An 18,355-nucleotide genomic window follows, 5' to 3' on the forward strand; every position below is an offset into this window, starting at 1 on the left:
CTGCACAACAGCCACAGATGTGAAATCATTTTTAATTTGATACTATCACAAATCCTCTGCTTTATTCAAGGAGTATTGTGTTGTTTTGTAGACATACTCCCAGATAAAATTCATATAGTGGAGATTTAGTATATTATTTATTTTAGATTACACATATGGCCTTAATGTTGTCTCACCCTCACTTTTTTAATGTAGTGTTTCATATTCTCCATTTACAAAACTTTTGTGATACAGATACAGTCCTTTTGTTGCAGTTTCCATAGCATCCTGCATTTTCATCATGACTGAAATGAAATATGCCTGTTTTCAAAGTTCTCCTGATAAAAATTTTTAAAAATATTGCTTGCTCTTGATTTTTCAATTCAATTTTCAGCAATTTCCCAAGTTTATTTTAAATCCTTGCTACAAGCTTTAGACGTTTTTCTCAAACATATTATCCCCATTGAATAAAAAGTTCATCAGATGTAAACATTTTGGTTTTCTTTTTTTTATTCTTTCTTTTCTTTTTTTAAGGGGAGAGGAATTACCCAGGGTAATTCTCCTAAACTCCTATATCACCAGGCTTTTTAAATTGTATTTTATTTTATTTTTAGTTTTCACACAAAATCTTGCTTAGTTACTTAGGGCCCTCTCATATTATTTAGGCTGAATTTGAAATTGTGATTCTTCTGCTTAAGTCTCCCAAATTATTAAGATTGCTGACATGAGCCACATATGTGTGTAACCCCCCCTCCCCTTTTTGAATAAATGTCAGTACTTAAAAATGTCCCTACTTAAAAATAATGATGAATCATGGCTTCTAAAGGAGGTAAGTTTTGCCTTTGTGTCAGGCATATTTGATCTTGATATGTACTTAAAAATTGTGGGCACACAACAAAGCATCTTTGTAAGATCCTGTTTCAAAATAAAGAAAAAGAAAAAGAAAAAATTGAAAATATAGCTCAGGAATATTAATTCTCTCAGTTTAACCACCAGCACTACACTCATATAAACACACACACACACACACACACACACACACACAGTACTTATGGGATTTTGAAAATATTTTTTGACACTGAACAGCTGTATTAACCTCATCTGTTACAAAAGGCAGAATTAGTGACATAATATCAATAGTCCTTTAGCCTTATCTGTGTACAGAAATTTGGTAATGTGATTTTACTCCTACTCTAGCCAAATGCAGAATGCATTCTACAAACTTTGGGTCAGGGCTCTTCTTTTTTTATGGCTTTTGTAAAGTTGTGGCTATGAAAGAGTACTAGTCAGGTATCTAGTCAGGAAATATTTTTTAATGTTTTTGCTTTTTCTTTTAGAACACTGTCTCCTCAATGAGAACAAGCTCACCTTAATTTATTAGATTCTGAGATATCATGTGAAGAAGATTCAGGGTCCTTTTTCTTTTGGCATCCAGATCACCCTCTGAAGTTCAGTAATCTTAACAGCTAAACATATGCAGCAAAAATATTGCAGATGAATGCAGTTCAATCCAAATGTGAACTAGTAAGTTTTAGAGTGACTTCTTATACAGTTATAGACAACAATATACCCACTGGAGGGAAAATGTCAGGTTTTAATCATATGTGGTACAGTGAATATCTGGAAAACAGCAGATATCTTATAAGAAGTATTTTAATTTCTTTTATTTAAGTTCATATTCCCAGCCCTGATCCTTAGTCTTTTAACAATGAAAATGGACCAGCTTGCCTTTTGGACTTGATTCTGGACCCACTCGGCTTAGGTTGGAGTCAGTGCCTGAAGACTTGTCCAATCAGTCCCTTAGGTGCCATTCTTTTAATCATTTTGTAGGCTTTCTGTCATGGATGAAGAGCCCAAATTTCTGTGCTAAGAAGCTGAAAACAAATCACAGGGAGAACTCTGAAAACCCTGAAAGCAAGAAAATGATAAGAGTGCCTTGTTATCTTGAGACTGGATAAGTATGTTGTTTGAACCTGGCAAGAGTGGCAATGGTGGAAAATGAAAATTGTGGCTAGGTACTTGTTCTGAGGGGGCAACAATTGTGACATATGCAGTACAGGAGAGAAATAAAGAATTTCCATGCACTTATGCCCCTTTCAATGCTTTATTCACTCAATTACTCAACACAATTTCACTCTATAGGTTCTTAATCAAGAAAACAACAATTCTTAATGCTAGGTACTGCAATAGACATAATCTATTCAGAGCTAACGATTATAAATTAATTCTAAGCACTGAAAAGCACATGCAATAATGACAGGCTAATTACAGACATTCCCTCTGAATGCTAAGTTCAAAAGTCTCAAGCCTTTGGCTTTATGTCCAGGATATGCACACTCACTCAGACCAGGGTGATCAGGACAAAAACCAAGGCAGGGCTTTCCTGGTATGGAGCAGATGACTGGTTGAGGAGAGAATCATAGGGAGAAGTTGCAGCACTCACCATGGTCCAGACAAGGGCATAGAGTTGGGGAGTGGTGAGTATTATGCAGAGGATCAGGAAATGAAGACAACTAATGGGATGTCAGGTCCTCATCAGGCTATCTATCTCAAGTGCATCTTTGTTTTGGCTGGCTGAATCCCTGTTCATTAGCTGTATTATTTACATAAAATGTTGGGCTTTTTGACCCCCCTTGCAATCTTCTTCAGCTAACACCAGGTTTCTCATTGTCATTTACCCTGGGGTCAGAAACATCTTGTCTGGTGTTCTCCACCCTGACATTTTTGCCTTTCTCTCTTATCAGGCTAGGAGAGCCTGCCAGGGGCTTCACTCTATTTATCAGGTTGGGGGGAAATAACTTGTTTGAGGCCATACTGGAGTGCTCTGTGTGTGTGTGCCTGGTGAGACTGCAGGTTTGAAACTAGAATTTTTAAAATAGAGTTGTGTAGGCTCAGGCCTAAGGTCATCTTCACAGGATTCCTCAGAGGGTCTCTGTGGCAGATAAACCTCCATCCCCGACCCTTACTAGTCTAGTGAAGCTTAGATCAGCAGTTAAAAACCTGGGCATTTTGTTCCATAATTGTATGGTGTTTTCAGCTTGTCTCTAAAGCCCTTTGTGGGCATCCATGTGCAATGAGTTCAGCATGTTCCCACATTGTGTGGTGAAGACTGGAATAATTATCTGAAGAGAACCCCAACTTCATTTGTTGTTTCCATGCACAAGAGAGATTGTACTTTTAGAGCTTGTTATGGAGGGTTTTTTTTTTTTGTGTGTGTGTGTGTGTGTATGTGTGTGTGTGTGTGTGTGTGTGTGTGTGTGTGTTTGGTACCAGGAATTCAACCCAGGGGAGTTCAGCCACTGAATCACATCCCCAGCCCTTTTTAAATATTTTGATATGGAGACAGGGTCCCTTTGAGTTTCTTAGAGCCTCATTAAGTTGCTGATGCTGGATTTTAACTGAATGCTCCTCATGACTCAAGAGCTTTTTTTTTTTTTTTAGAGAGAGAGAGAAATTTTTAATATTTATTTTTTTTCAGTTTTCGGTGAACACAACATCTTTATTTTATTTTTATGTGGTGCTGAGAATCGAACCCAGTGCCCTGCACATGCCAGGTGAGCACTTAACCGCTTGAGCCACATCCCCAGCCCCTCAAGAGCTTTTTTAATGTAGGGGAAGTAGTATCACAAATTCAGAACAACAATATAAATTCCAGAACTTCAGCTTAGCTGTTCTTAGGTGTGAGAATAAACCTCTAGTTTTCTAGCTCTCTGTTCACATAATCAAATCTAGGGTTCTTTTTTCATAGTGAATTAGTATAAAATAGAAGGGATAGTAAAATTACAGTGTAATCAGGATTATGAACCTTATTCTAACACAGCTGGAGGATAACTGGAAGATATGTTAATCAGCACCATTAAGGCCTATTTCAAATGTAAAAAAAAACCTTAATGCCCACTTTTGGAAACACCTTCAACAAAGTCCTTTGTCTGGTGGTGAAGTTGCAAGAGGAAAGATGGGTCATGGAAAAGATGAAAATGAACCCATATGGTAGTCAGGATGCCTTTTCTAAAACCTATTTTAAATAAATTTTTTCCATTTCTGCTGAAAAACATATGTAAACTTTTAAGATGGCACACAAAAATGAGTTTATCTGGTATCATTCCCCATCCCACATGGTGGGAGTTCTATTTCAACTTGCTTAATTAAATAGATTTTATTCTTTAAAATTTGTGAGACAAGTACCCAGATGCAATTGGCAAAGTAAGAAATTTTGTTTCATCTCAAAACTCCACTTTCAACATTATCAATGACTATTTTCCCATATTTCATTTCATTTTTCTTCAAGAACTAGAGAACATTTTTAAAAGATTTGATTTATCATCTGTGTAGGAATGGTGGAAAAGCTCCATAAACTCAACAAACAGGACTGTAGAGGCCTGTCACAGAAGAGAAGGGGGAAGGGGGAAGAAGAGAGAGGGAAGGGGGAAGAGAGGGGGAGGGGGATGGGGAGAGGGAGAGGGAGAGGGTATTGATATTTATGAGCTCAATGGGGGATGAGGAGGAGCAGGGGGGAGTGGGCTCTTACTTCTTTATTGGCTGAGAGTTCACGCCACTTTGGGGATTTGGAGGTGTGCCATTGTGCCATTAAAAGTTCACGCCATTCAGTGTCATGGACCTGAGCTCCTGGAAGAGAAATGCTCCAGGCACCATCTTTTTTTTTTTAAGAGAGAAAGAGAGAGAGAGAGAGAGAATTTTTTTATTTTTATTTATTTTTTTTTTAGTTTTCAGCAGACACAACATCTTTCTTTGTAGGTGGTGCTGAGGATGGAACCTGGGCCGCAAGCATGCCAGGTGAGTGCTCTATGCCTTGAGCCACATTCCCAGCCCCTCCAGGCACCATCTTTACCAACAATCCGAGCTTTTTACATATGAATAAAGCAGAATCAATTTAGGTGACATTTAAAAGAATTAATCTCTTCTAAATGAGGTAGTGTAGTTTATGTGTCCCAATAAAGGTCCTCAATTCATTTTGTTTTCATATGTAAGACCTTTTTATTAAAATGGCCCTGAACCATAGAAACATTCCAAACATTTCAGTAAACACCTTTCTCTGGTGTGGCAGGAAAATAAAAGTGGGACAAACTTGAATTCAAACTACATGAAAGATCAATCTCTCTCTTTCTTTCCTTTTTTTTTTTGTTTTTTTTTTTTTTTGTTTTTTGTGGTACTGGGAATTAAACCCAGGGCCTGATGCTTAGAAGGCAAGCACTCTACTAGCTGAGCTATATCCCCAGTCCCATATTTTGGGAGACAAAACCAGGGATTGAAGTCATGGGCACTCTACCACTGAGCCACATACCTACCCTTATTTTTTATTTTTACTTAGAGAAAGGTTTTCACTGAGTTGCTTAGCTTCTCACCATTGCTGAGACTGACTTCAAATTCAGGATCCTCCTCTCTCAGACTCTGAAGCAGCTGAGATTACAGGCATGCACCACCATGCATGGCCAACTTCCATCTCAAAAACTAAAGTACACAGCAAATTAGGTCACAGGCTGTCAACAAATAGGTACACTTTGTAAAAAACTATTTTTAGTTGTTGATAGACCTTTATTTTGTTTACTTATATGTAATTCTGGGAATTAAAAGAAGTGCCAGACAAGTTAGCTACCACTGAGCTCCAGCCCCAGCCCCCTGGTACATATATTTTTTTTTTTCATGGTGGATACTAGAGATTGAAATTAGGAACACTGGACTACTGAGACTCAGTCTCAGGGTTATTTTTTACTTCATTAAGAGATGAGGTTTCACTGAGTCATTTAGCACCTCACTTTTGCTAAGGCTGTTTTGAAATTTGATGCTTTTGCCTCAGCCTCTCCAGCAACTGGGATTACAGGCCTGCACCAACACAGCCAGCCTTTGGTATATTTTCAATACCTATTATAAATAGATTTTAACCAGTAGCCTTAAGTCTTTTCTAATATATGTTTGTATTGAATCCATAACCCAGAAATCAGTGAAACAGGGAATCTAGTTTTATCTCCAAAACTGTTTCATCTATTAGAGTGTCTGAGTTAAGATTACCCATTGAAGAATTTACTGTATATTGTGGTTTCATCTTGACCTCCCATATGTACCTCGTTCTGAATTTTAGAACAGTCTGAAACAAGGTGCCCACAGATACCAAATATCTTGGAGTACTTTATAAACACCAGTATCTGAGTCTTGCCTTCTAGAGACCAGTTTTAATTTTAAGTGTGTAGTTTCTAAAGGCATTAGTTGAATAATCTGCAGCTGGAAGGCATTTTCTGATAATACCTTTTATCTAAAAGACACTTGTTTCCTTTTATTGGATACTGTGAATGAAGATACAATAAAAATAGAAGTGTAGCAATATCTTCAGCAAAAGGATTTCAATTGCTTTACATATATACCCATATTTTTTTAAAAATTTAGTTTGAATTTAAATTACATGATAGTTCAATCTATCTCTTTCTCTCTTTTATTTTATTTATTTACTTATTTGTGGTAATGAGGATTGAACCCAGGGATTAATCATGGGCATTTTACCAATGTGCTACATACCCAGTCTCCACCACTTTTATTTATTTATTTATTATTGAGACAGGGTTTACTGATATGCTTAGAAATTTGCCAAGTTTTTGAGTCTGGTCTCTAACTTGAGATCCTCTTGTCTCACCCTTCTAAGGCACAGAGAGTACCGGCATGTACAACCTTGTGGTAGTACCCCAAATTATTACTAGTGGATTATGTAGCATATTTATTTTGGGCTTTTAAAGAACCTTAACACTTTTATCAAAAATATATTTATTAAATTTATGCTGTTGCCAACATTTTTTACATGTTTTTGTACCCTGAATCCTTATGTTTATTTACATATTTTTTAATTTTTGGTTTGGTGATGAGTATTGAACCCGGGGGTGCTTTCCATTGAGCCACATTCACTGTCTTTTTTATGTTATATTTTGAGACAGGCTCTCACTAAGTTTCTTGGAGCCTTGTTAAGTGAATGAGGCTGTCTTCAAACTACCAATTCTTCTGCCTCATTTTCCTGAACTTCTAGGATTCCAGGCATGTTTCATCACTCATGACAATTTTACATTATTATAATAGCCATTACAACAGCACTGTACAGGCTGCAGGAAATTCATTTGATTTATGAATTAAATCCCTGAGGCAAATTTATGTGAAGTAGCCAGTGTAAAAGTGTTGTGTAAAGATTCCTTGGGAATAAACAGGGATTTTTTTTTTCTAACCTCTTTTGTGAATGACTGTTGGAAACCATAGTCCATAAAAGTTCTAGAAAAAAGAATGCAAATTTATTTGTTTGCAGTTTACAGATATTTGCACATGCCCAGTCACCTTTGCATCTAAAACTTTAAACTTCAGAACATAGTAACTAGAACAAAATTTTTTTAAAGTTGAAACAGTGCACAAACAAATTTCTTTTAGGAGCAATTGGTAGTTGTGGAGTTATTACTGTGGTCAGCAGAATTGGGCCAGGGCTCTGGAAGGTCTCGCTCAGGGTATTGGTGATTTACTTTATTCTACACTATTACACCCACAATACAATACTCCCAGCAATAGTAATTGAGAAAATATGCTGATAATGTCTTGAGCTAAACTGGCACCTTTGATATTTGCCTACTTCTCTGCACTGATCCCAGCTGAGTAATTAACATGGAACCAGAATGTGAATAGGGTATTTCCTGGGCTTATTGTTTTGGGGTCAGCTGCTCCATTAGGGTGGGGGGGGGGTCTGAAACCAGGCTGGTGCAAGTATTTTTGTATATGTTCCTTTGCTCTGGCTGAGGTCTATCATTTTAAATGACAAAAGATTTAGAGTAATGTGCTTGGACTTATTTTTCATACACTTCACAGTTTACATCAAGAAGAAATGCCGCAGTCTGGCTGGGCACAAATAACCGAGCCACCACAAAGCCTTGTAGGTTCAAACAGCAACACTTTATTTCAACTCTCACCGGCACTGCACGCGTACTTTTTCCGCCAACGCCACTCACATAGCCCTTCCAGCAACCCCCCACACTGGAAATCCCCCCTCTGGCACTTCCCCAACCAATGTGAACTCTCTGGGAATCCTCAGGAGAACTCCAAAGTAGAGCAAGAACTTCAAATTAGCAGGCGCCCAAGGCAGCAAGAGCCACCCCATTGCCCGACAGTAAAGGTCAAATATTCAATGCAATTAATCTAGCATCACAGCAATTAGATATAGCTTAACTCAAATCATCATCTCAATGGTTCCCTGGCTTAACCTTTCAAACATTCCTTGTCACCTTTCAAACATTCTCTCTGGCAAATGCCAGGCATCATTCTGACTGGCTGTGGCTCTCAACAAAGAAACAACAGGTGGAATTTATCTCAATACCCCTTTACATACAAAATATAGGTTGTCATTGAATATGTTGGAAGTTTAATCAAGGTTTATTCATTAGAGAACAGGCTGATCTAGAGAGAATGTAAAGTACCACAAAGTCCTATGTTTTCAAAACAAAAAGAAATGTGAGATATATAGGCATTCAGAAGAATTTTTTTAAATTTTTTCTTTGTTTATTTTATTTCATTTTTTAAATAGAAAGCAAATAGAGGAAAAAGGAGACCAAGGTGGGAAATATAATTACTGACAGGACTATGAAACATTAAAAAATAGAATCTAGATTTCAGAAAAGAAAGATTTGACATATTGTATTCGGAGATGTGGATGTCATGAGTGTCCATGATAAGAATGTTGTAAGCTTCTGAAAGAAAATTGATATGGTGAAAGAAGCTTATGTAACTCAGATCCTCACTTAAGCCACTTTCTGCCCCCCAAATAAGCCATGCTACGTAAACCACTGCTTGACTCTACTGCTGAATACTGAATAAAGAAAGATTGCCAACAAAAGGTTTGCTTCATACCTTCCACCTTTGTCATGTTTGTGTCATTTATGCAATTGTTAATCAATCCAAAATTATACAAACAGTAATGACATTTCAGCCCCTTTGAAATTTGTCAGTGAATTCCTGACCATTTTGATGGAGGCTCACAGCAGGCCTAGCAGGTGCCCTGGAGAAGACTTGGACCTGAATGGCAGCATTAGAACCTTATTTTCTTTTTTTTTTTTTTTTTTTTTTTTTTTTTTTCTGGCTGTGTTTTTTGTTTATTAAATACTTGATACATTGACATTTAGAAATTTCTATTTGCCTGATTTCAGATGGTCATATATCACATAAAAGAAAATTAGAAACGATTATAACTTTTCCCAAGTCAGAGGAAATTCAATATCTAGTACATTGTGCATTTTTACTACGTGCCATTAAAAAATATATTTCTAAGTTCCAATTGCCTTTCTAACTCTACCACTGGTAATGATGATGGACTGTGATTGTCTAGCAGCAATCCAGATTTTAATCCAATTCAGCCACTTGGCCTTATACTTTTAAGTTGCACAACAAAAATGCAGGTGATCTAAACTGCTAGAAGGGGTATTCTTTTTTTTTTTAATTTTTTATCCCAGTGCCGGTGAAGAACTCAACAAGTAATGCTCAATCAAAGAGTCAACTTACTTTGGGAGGAAACTTACTTTGGGAGGAAATGGACATATTGATAGATTCCTCCGCTTTGAACTGCTTGCAGAACTTGCCTGGACTATGTAACTATCGTTTGGTGCAGCGAATTGTGGTAATGCTGGCATATCTTTGCTGATGGTGTCACTAGTGATGCAATTTTTATTTCCTTGCCAGCGCACCCCATGTTAATTGTGGTAGTGCTGACATATCTTTGCTGATGGTGTCACCAGTGATGCAATTTTTTCCCCAGGAGCCGTCAATTGGCTTGGTGTCGTGGCATTTCTGTATCCTCCTCCCTTCTGCTAGTGATGGTCTAAAATTTGGGGGCCAATGGCTTATGCTGGACCGGTAGTCAGTGACGGGTATGATCCAATTGCAGTGGTATCAACCTAAGACAGGAGGCTGACGCCTAAAGGTCAGTTTTCCGATGACGGGTAAGAACCATATGTTGAATTGGACAACCTACCAGGCACGGTCCATAAGCCACATTAACCTCACTCCCCCACTGGCACCAAGGCCAAATTTGGGGGCCAACAGAGGTGAGGCAAAGAACCTCACCCCCCCACTGGTGCATAGACCTATCCACAAGTATGGCTGTATGCTGGACCGGTAGTCAGTGACGGGTATGATTCAATTGCAGTGGTATCAACCTAAGACAGGAGGCTGACGCCTAAAGGTCAGTTTTCCGATGACGGGTAAGAACCATATGTTGAATTGGACAACCTACCAGGCATGGTCCTTAAGCCACATTGCTTGTTGTTTAATTAATCAGAAGGGGGGAGATGCTGGGAGCCATTAGCCAAGTAGGTATGACAATTTCCTTGCCAGCGTACCCCATGTTGCTGACATGTTGCAGCGACATTGAATGTAGGTGACCTTGCTCAAGGACCAAGGCAGATTAGGGTGTTCCCGGTTTTAAGATAATCCTGTTTAGGGCGTTCCCAGTTTAGGTTCCAGGCTTAAGGTTTAAGATTATTCCTGCTGGGAATAGGGCGTATCCTGCTGCCTGAGTTCCCCTTGAGTTCTCACGGGATTCAGACAGTATATTTTGGAGATAGAAGCCCAGAGAACGTGGATTTGGGCAGAGAACGTGGACTTCCCCAGAACGTGATTGTAGACGGCTGGTGTGAGTTCGGGAATAAAGAGTTGCTGTTTGAATCTACAAGCTGTGTGGTGGCTCGTGATTGTGTGCCCAGCCAGACTGCGGCATTTGTGCCCAGCCAGACTGCGGCACGTGCCATTAAAAAATATATTTCTAAGTTCCAATTGCCTTTCTAACTCTACCACTGGTAATGATGATGGACTGTGATTGTCTAACAGCAATCCAGATTTTAATCCAATTCAGCCACTTGGCCTTATACTTTTAAGTTGTACAACAAAAATGCAGGTGATCTAAACTGCTAGAAGGGGTATTCTTTTTTTTTTTTAATTTTTTATTGTTGGCTGTTCAAAACATTACATAGTTTTTGATATATCATATTTCACACTTTGATTCAAGTGGGTTATGAGCTACCATTTTTACCCCATATACAGATTGCAGAATCACATCAGTTACACATCCATTGATTTACATGTTGCCATACTAGTGTCTGTTGTGTTCTGCTGCCTTTCCTATCCTCTACTATTCCCCCTCCCCTCCCCTCCCCTCCCCTCTTCTCTCTCTGCCCCCTCTACTGACATTCATTTGTCCCCCTTGTATTATTTTTCCCTTTCCCCTCACTTCCTCTTGTATGTACTTTTGTATAACTCTGAGGGTCTCCTTCCATTTCCATGCAATTTCCCTTCTCTCTCCCTTTCCCTCCCACCTCTCATCCCTGTTTAATGTTAATCTTCTTCTCATGCTCTTCGACCCTACTCTGTTCTTAGTTACTCTCCTTATATCAAAGAAGACATTTGGCATTTGTTTTTTAGGGATTGTCTAGCTTCACTTAGCATAATATGCTCGAATGCCATACATTTCCCTGTAAATTCTATGATTTTGTCATTTTTTAATGCAGAGTAATACTCCATTGTGTATAAATGCCACATTTTTTTTTTATCCATTCATCTATTGAAGGACATCTAGGTTGGTTCTACAGTCTTGCTATTGTGAATTGTGCTGCTATGAACATCGATGTAGCAGTGTCCCTGTAGCATGCTCTTTTTAGGTCTTTAGGGAATAGACCAAGAACGGGAATAGCTGGGTCAAATGGTGGCTCCATTCCCAGCTTTCCAAGAAATCTCCATACTGCTTTCCAAATTGGCCGCAACAATTTGCAGTCCCACCAGCAATGTACAAGTGTACCCTTTTCCCCACATCCTCGCCAGCACTTGTTGTTGTTTGACTTCATAATGGCTGCCAATCTTACTGGAGTGAGATGGTATCTTAGGGTGGTTTTGATTTGCATTTCTCTGACTGCTAGAGATGGTGAGCATTTTTTCATGTACTTGTTGATTGATTGTATGTCCTTCTCTGAGAAGTGTCTGTTGAGGTCCTTGGCCCATTTGTTGATTGGGTTGTTTGTTCTCTTATTGTCTAATTTTTTGAGTTCTTTGTATACTCTGGATATTAGGGTTCTATCTGAAGTGTGAGGAGTAAAGATTTGTTCCCAGGATATAGGCTCTCTATTTACCTCTCTTATTGTTTCTTTTGCTGAGAAAAAACGTTTTAGTTTGAGTAAGTCCCATTTGTTGATTCTAGTTATTAACTTTTGTGCTATGGGTGTCCTATAGAGGAATTTGGAGCCCGACCCCACAGTATGTAGAACATAGCCAATTTTTTCTTCTATCAGACGGCGTGTCTCTGATTTGATATCAAGCTCCTTGATCCATTTTGAATTAACTTTTGTGCATGGCGAGAGAAAGGGATTCAGTTTCATTTTGTTGCATATGGATTTCCAGTTTTCCCAGCACCATTTGTTGAAGATGCTATCCTTCCTCCATTGCATGCTTTTAGCCCCTTTATCAAATATAAGGTAGTTGTAGTTTTGTGGATTGGTTTCTGTGTCCTCTATTCTGTACCATTGGTCCACCTGCCTGTTTTGGTACCAGTACCATGCTGTTTTTGTTACTATTGCTCTGTAGTATAGTTTGAAGTCTGGTATCGCTATACCGCCTGATTCACACTTCCTGCTTAGCATTGTTTTTGCTATTCTGGGTCGTTTATTTTTCCATATGAATTTCATGATTGCTTTCTCTATTTCTACAAGAAATGCCGTTGGGATTTTGATTGGCATTGCATTAAACCTATACAGAACTTTTGGTAATATCGCCATTTTGATGATGTTGGTTCTGCCTATCCATGAACAGGGTATATTTTTCCATCTTCTAAGATCTTCTATTTCTCTCTTTAGGGTTCTGTAGTTTTCATTGTATAAGTCTTTCACCTCTTTTGTTAGGTTGATTCCCAAGTATTTTATTTTTTTTGAAGATATTGTGAATGGAGGGGTTGTCCTCATTTCCATTTCAGAGGATTTGTTGCTGATATACAGGAATGCCTTTGATTTATGCGTGTTGATTTCATATCCTGCCAATTTGCTGAATTCATTTATTAGCTCTAATAGTTTCTTTGTAGACCCTTTTGGGTCTGCTAGGTATAGAATCATGTCATCTGCAAATAGTGATAATTTAAGTTCTTCTTTTCCTATTTTGATGCCTTTAATTTCTTTCATCTGGCTAATTGCTCTGGCCAGTGTTTTGAGAACTATGTTGAACAGAAGTGGTGAGAGAGGGCATCCCTGTCTTGTTCCAGATTTTAGAGGGAATGCCTTCAATTTTTCTCCATTCAGAATGATGCTAGCCTGAGGCTTAGCATAGATTGCTTTTACAATATTGAGGTATGTTCCTGTTATCCCTAATTTTTCTAGAGTTTTGAACATAAAGGGATGCTGTACTTTGTTGAATGCTTTTTCCGCATCTATCGAGATGATCATATGGTTCTTATTTTTAAGTCTATTGATGTGGTGAATAACATTTATTGATTTCCGTATATTAAACCAGCCTTGCATCCCAGGGATGAATCCTACTTGATCATGGTGCACAATTTTTTTGATATGTTTTTGTATCCAATTCGCCAGAATTTTATTGAGGATTTTTGCATCTAGGTTCATTAGAGATATTGGTCTGTAGTTTTCTTTCTTTGAAGTGTCTTTGTCTGCTTTAGGTATCAGGGTGATGTTGGCCTCGGAGAATGAATTTGGAAGTTCTCCCTCTTTTTCTATTTCCTGAAGTAGCTTGAAAAGTATTGGTATTAGTTCCTCTTTAAAGGTTTTGTAAAACTCTGCTGTATACCCATCCGGTCCTGGGCTTTTCTTAGTTGGTAGTCTTTTGATGGTTTCTTCTATTTCCTCAATTGATATTGGTCTGTTTAGGTTGTCTATATCCTCCTGACTCAATCTGGGCAGATCATATGACTTTAGAAATTTATCGATGCCTTCACTATCTTCTAATTTATTGGAGTATAAGGATTCAAAATAATTTTTTATTATCTTCTGTATATCTGAAGTGTCTGTTGTGATATTGCCTTTTTCATCCTGTATGCTAGTAATTTGAGTTCTCTCTCTTCTTCTCTTCACTAGCATGGCTAAGGGTCTGTCAATTTTGTTTATTTTTTCAAAGAACCAACTTTTAGTTTTGTCAATTTTTTCAATTGTTTCTTTTGTTTCGATTTCATTAATTTCAGCTCTGATTTTAATTATTTCTTGCCTTCTACTTCTTTTGCCGCTGTTTTGCTCTTCTTTTTCTAGGATTTCGAGATGAAGTATGAGATCATTTATTTGTTGTTTTTTTTCTTTTTTTAAGGAATGAACTCCAAGCAATGAATTTTCCTCTTAGAACTGCTTTCAATGTGTCCCATAGAGTCCGATATGTTGTGTCTGTGTTTTCATTAATCTCTAAGAATTTTTTTTAATTTCCTCCTTGATGTCTTCTATAACCCATTGATCATTCAGTAACCTATTGTTCATTCTCCAAGTGATGTATTCTTTTTCCTTCCTTCTTTTATCGTTGATTTTCAGTTCCATTCCATTATGATCAGATAGGATGCATGGTATTATCTCTACTCCTTTATATTGTCTAAGAGTTTCCCTGTGACATAATATATGATCTATTTTTGAGAAGGATCCATGTGCTGCTGAGAAAAAAGTGTAACTGCTTGATGTTGGGTCTACAAAAATAAATATAAAACAACTATACATGTTTACATATGTTACTTATAACAAATACATTTTATTTACATGTTCAAAAATTCCAAACTACAGCATATTTTGTCCATGATTCTCAACATGTCTGGGAAGTAGAGAAACAATAAAAGCATGAATACACCACACACCATTTATATTTTTGCTTTTAAAAAAACATTCAATACAAATATACTCAGTAAGCTTGAGGGTATGTTTTCAGAGCAAAGTTAGGCATCCTATTGTACTCTGCGACCAATTATTTGTCGACTCTAATTTCATTCAGTTTTCTCTTAGTACACATCCTTTACTGTACAGATTAAAATTCTCTTTAATAGGCTTTCTGAAGAAGTTATATTAAATAAAAAGTCACTTTACTTGAAAGCCAACCAAAAAGTTATTTATTAAATGTAGGTATCTTTTCAATCAATGAAAACCAGGAGTTGCATTAGAAAACATCAACAGGATGGAAGAAAAACACTGTAATTTCTGTTTGATGTATTCCGGTAATTTTTCATTGTCTCCATACCCATTTTTTTTTCTTCTTAAAGTAGGATAATTAGCCAGGCATGGTGGCACATGCCTGTAATCCCAGTGACTGGAGAGGATAAGGCAGGAGGATCATGAGTTCAAAGCCAGCCTCAGCAACTTAGCAAGGGCCTAAGCAACTCAGTGAGACCCTGTTTCTAGTTGTTTGACCATTTGGTGATGTGTAACTGATAGAAGATACTCCTGCCTGGACAACCAGCTGGGACCCATCATTAAACTGAACCCACACAGCTTCACTAGTTAACTGTGTAGCCCAACCAACATTTTTCACAAAAACAGACTTCAAAAGTTGTGCTGATGTAGGAAGACAATCTTTTAGATTATTCGAAGAGACGTTTGTTCCTGAAGCTGTAGTGGTATGGCCAAGTCTTCAGCTGTAACTATAGAAGGATTAAGTATGGGTGCCTGGGTTGGAGTAGTAGCACTATTCATGATCAATCTACCCAAAGATGGTGCATCTCTTATTGCGTAGTTTGGATCCACACAAGGAGGTGTTGACAGGGCCTTAGGTGAACTAGTATTACCAGGTTTTCTTCCCACAATTATTGGGAAAAAGGGAGCACTCCCACTCTTCTTTTACTCTCCTGAAATTACAGATTCCAGTGCTAAACAAATACGATGAGCCTCATTAGCATGGTCCATGTATATTTTTATTTCCTCTTTTAAGCTATGAATTTGATTTTCATCCTTTAAAGTGTAAGATTTCCCAGTCTTTTCAATTACTTGAATTAAATCTTCTGTTTTGTGTATTTTTGCTCCATCATAAAACCAAACCTCAAAATCAGCATCAGGAGAATTCTCCATCAAAATACATTTAGCGTATCTTGTAAAATAAGTGATTTGGGGAGATTTAGATCTTACAAGCTGTACAAATCTGGAAGCATATTGATATTTTCGCCAGTATTTTTCTGGTAAATTGTCAAAGTTGTACCTACTGATGTTATCAGTAGGTAAGGTCGGTTTATCAGCAAGAGGAAAGCCTCTTCCATCATTTGGATAATATATAGTGATCATATTCCCATCACTAGATATTTGAAGTACTTCTTTCACATATTCTTGAGATGCATATTCCTTTAGAAGCTCCACACACACCTCCTCTGAATCAAGTATGCTCACCACAGCCTTTTTAGTTTTCTGTCTGATTGGTTTTAACCTGTGAGCAATCAAAGGAGACGTAATGCTTCGCAGTGTGTGTTTCTGATATCCCACTGTTGACTCCATACCCCTAGTCTTGATTTGTTCTGAAAGAGGATCATTCATTTGCAGATTTCCAAACCACTGTTGTACAATTTCAGTTTGAGGTGTCTGGTCTGAAAATGGAAAAGGACTTTTTCCTGGACAAAGATGATTTGAAAGTGCTTGGTTGTTATCAGGTCTTTCAAAAGATCCAGAACTATGAGATGTCTTTTCTTTAAAGAAATGAAAAATATTGACATTGCTATTTGTGGGTGGATATCGGTCTTCATTTTCTTCTATTCCTGATCTTTTGGACTTTGAAAGTGTTTCTGCTGAGTGACATCGTTCCATTGTATATGTTTTTGCTCGAGATTGACTATTAGAAGTGCCAGATCTATCAGAGGAATGGGCTCTACGGAGGTATCAAGAATGAGGCCTTTCTTCTGCATCTTGAATTACTCTTCCTCTTCCACTGTTACTGGTTTCATGTGCTTGATTTCCCCACTGAGTACAAAAACTGCTTCCATCTCCTGAAGAAAAGTCACTTGAATTTTTATGCTTTGGAAATACAGTCATTTTATTTGGAAGTGGCTGGCCAATCAAGAGTCGTCTTCTGTCAAGTAAACTACTACTTACACTGGTACTGGAAGAAGCCGTAACTGCAGTAGAAATTGTGGCATGTCCACTATCAATTGAGTCTTCTACAGTTCCTAAATCTTTACTTTTTGTTGAAGAATTTTGGGACATAAAAGGATGGTCCAATATTGAAGACAGACTTAAACGATCTGCTGGATTTCTACGAAGTAGCTGGTGAATAAGATCCTTGGCCTCTCTTGACAAAAACGTTGGCATTTCATAATCTGCCAATACAACTTTATTTAATGTGTTCTTGACTGTGTCAGTGTCAAAAGGTGGTCTCCCAATTAGTAATGTATAAAACATGCAGCCCAAGGACCAAACATCAGATTCAAGTCCATGGGCACTTCGAGTTGCAATTTCTGGTGAAATGTAATTAGGAGTTCCATATAATGTATAGTGCTTTTCATGTGGCATTGTCAATTGAGTTGCCAGCCCAAAATCGGCAATCTTGATATTCATATTACGAGTAAGTAAGAGGTTAGAAAGTGTGAGGTCCCGGTGTAATATGCCATGAGAATGAAGATACAACATTCCTGTGATGATCTGGTGCATGAAGTGTCGAGCTTCATTTTCTGAGAAAGGTTTCATTCTATTCTTTAGGTATCTGTTCATTTCACCATTATGACACATTTCTAATACCAGGTACACATAAGTGTTATCTTCAAAATAGTTATATAGCTCCAAGATAGAGGGATGTTTCAATTGACAATGTATTTTCACCTCATTTTGGACTCGCTGTACCATCCCAGCTTTGTACATGGCTTTTTTATCTATCATTTTGATTGCAACTTCCAAACCAGTGTGAATGGACTCAGCTCTGTAGACACCAGCAAATGATCCCTTACCGAGCAGATTTCCGACTTTAAAATCCTCGCTCTTCTCGCCGATGCAGGTCGCCATATTCTCAGGCCCGGGCTGGCGCTCCCGGGGTCAGGTCCCTTTTCACAGTCCCTTCGAGGTGGAGCTCCAGGCAGCCAGCCGGTCGTGGTGCCCATCAGGCTCTACCTTCTAGGCCGCCGCTCCGGGCGACGACGCTAAAGCCACCGAAGGAATTCCTCGACACCATCCGAGGCTTGGGCGGTGCCTCTGCACTCCCATTTTGAAATACTCCTGCTGGTGGCTGTTCAAGCGAGACTGGTGGTAGAACCTTATTTTCCTCCTTCTGAAATTAATCAATATTTTGAGATGACTTTCTGGCTGGAGGCAGAAAACAGGAATCATTTCAGAAGAATTGAGTCAGCTCAGAAATGTGTCAAACCCAGCTGGGCACTCGGCTCAGTAGTTGACTGGTCACAAATATCTGCAGTGGCCTCATGATTGGCAGC

At 38.2% G+C, this 18,355-nt stretch overlaps 1 pseudogene; it reads right to left on the reverse strand.

Moving 5' to 3' along the window:
• Positions 1-15,315: 15,315 nt before the first annotated feature.
• LOC139706930 (serine/threonine-protein kinase PLK4-like) lies at positions 15,316-17,930 on the reverse strand (annotated as a pseudogene).
• Positions 17,931-18,355: the final 425 nt, after the last annotated feature.

The sequence above is a fragment of the Marmota flaviventris genome, chromosome 9 (genome assembly GCF_047511675.1).
Source record: "Marmota flaviventris isolate mMarFla1 chromosome 9, mMarFla1.hap1, whole genome shotgun sequence".
NCBI classification, from domain to species: Eukaryota; Metazoa; Chordata; class Mammalia; order Rodentia; family Sciuridae; genus Marmota; species Marmota flaviventris.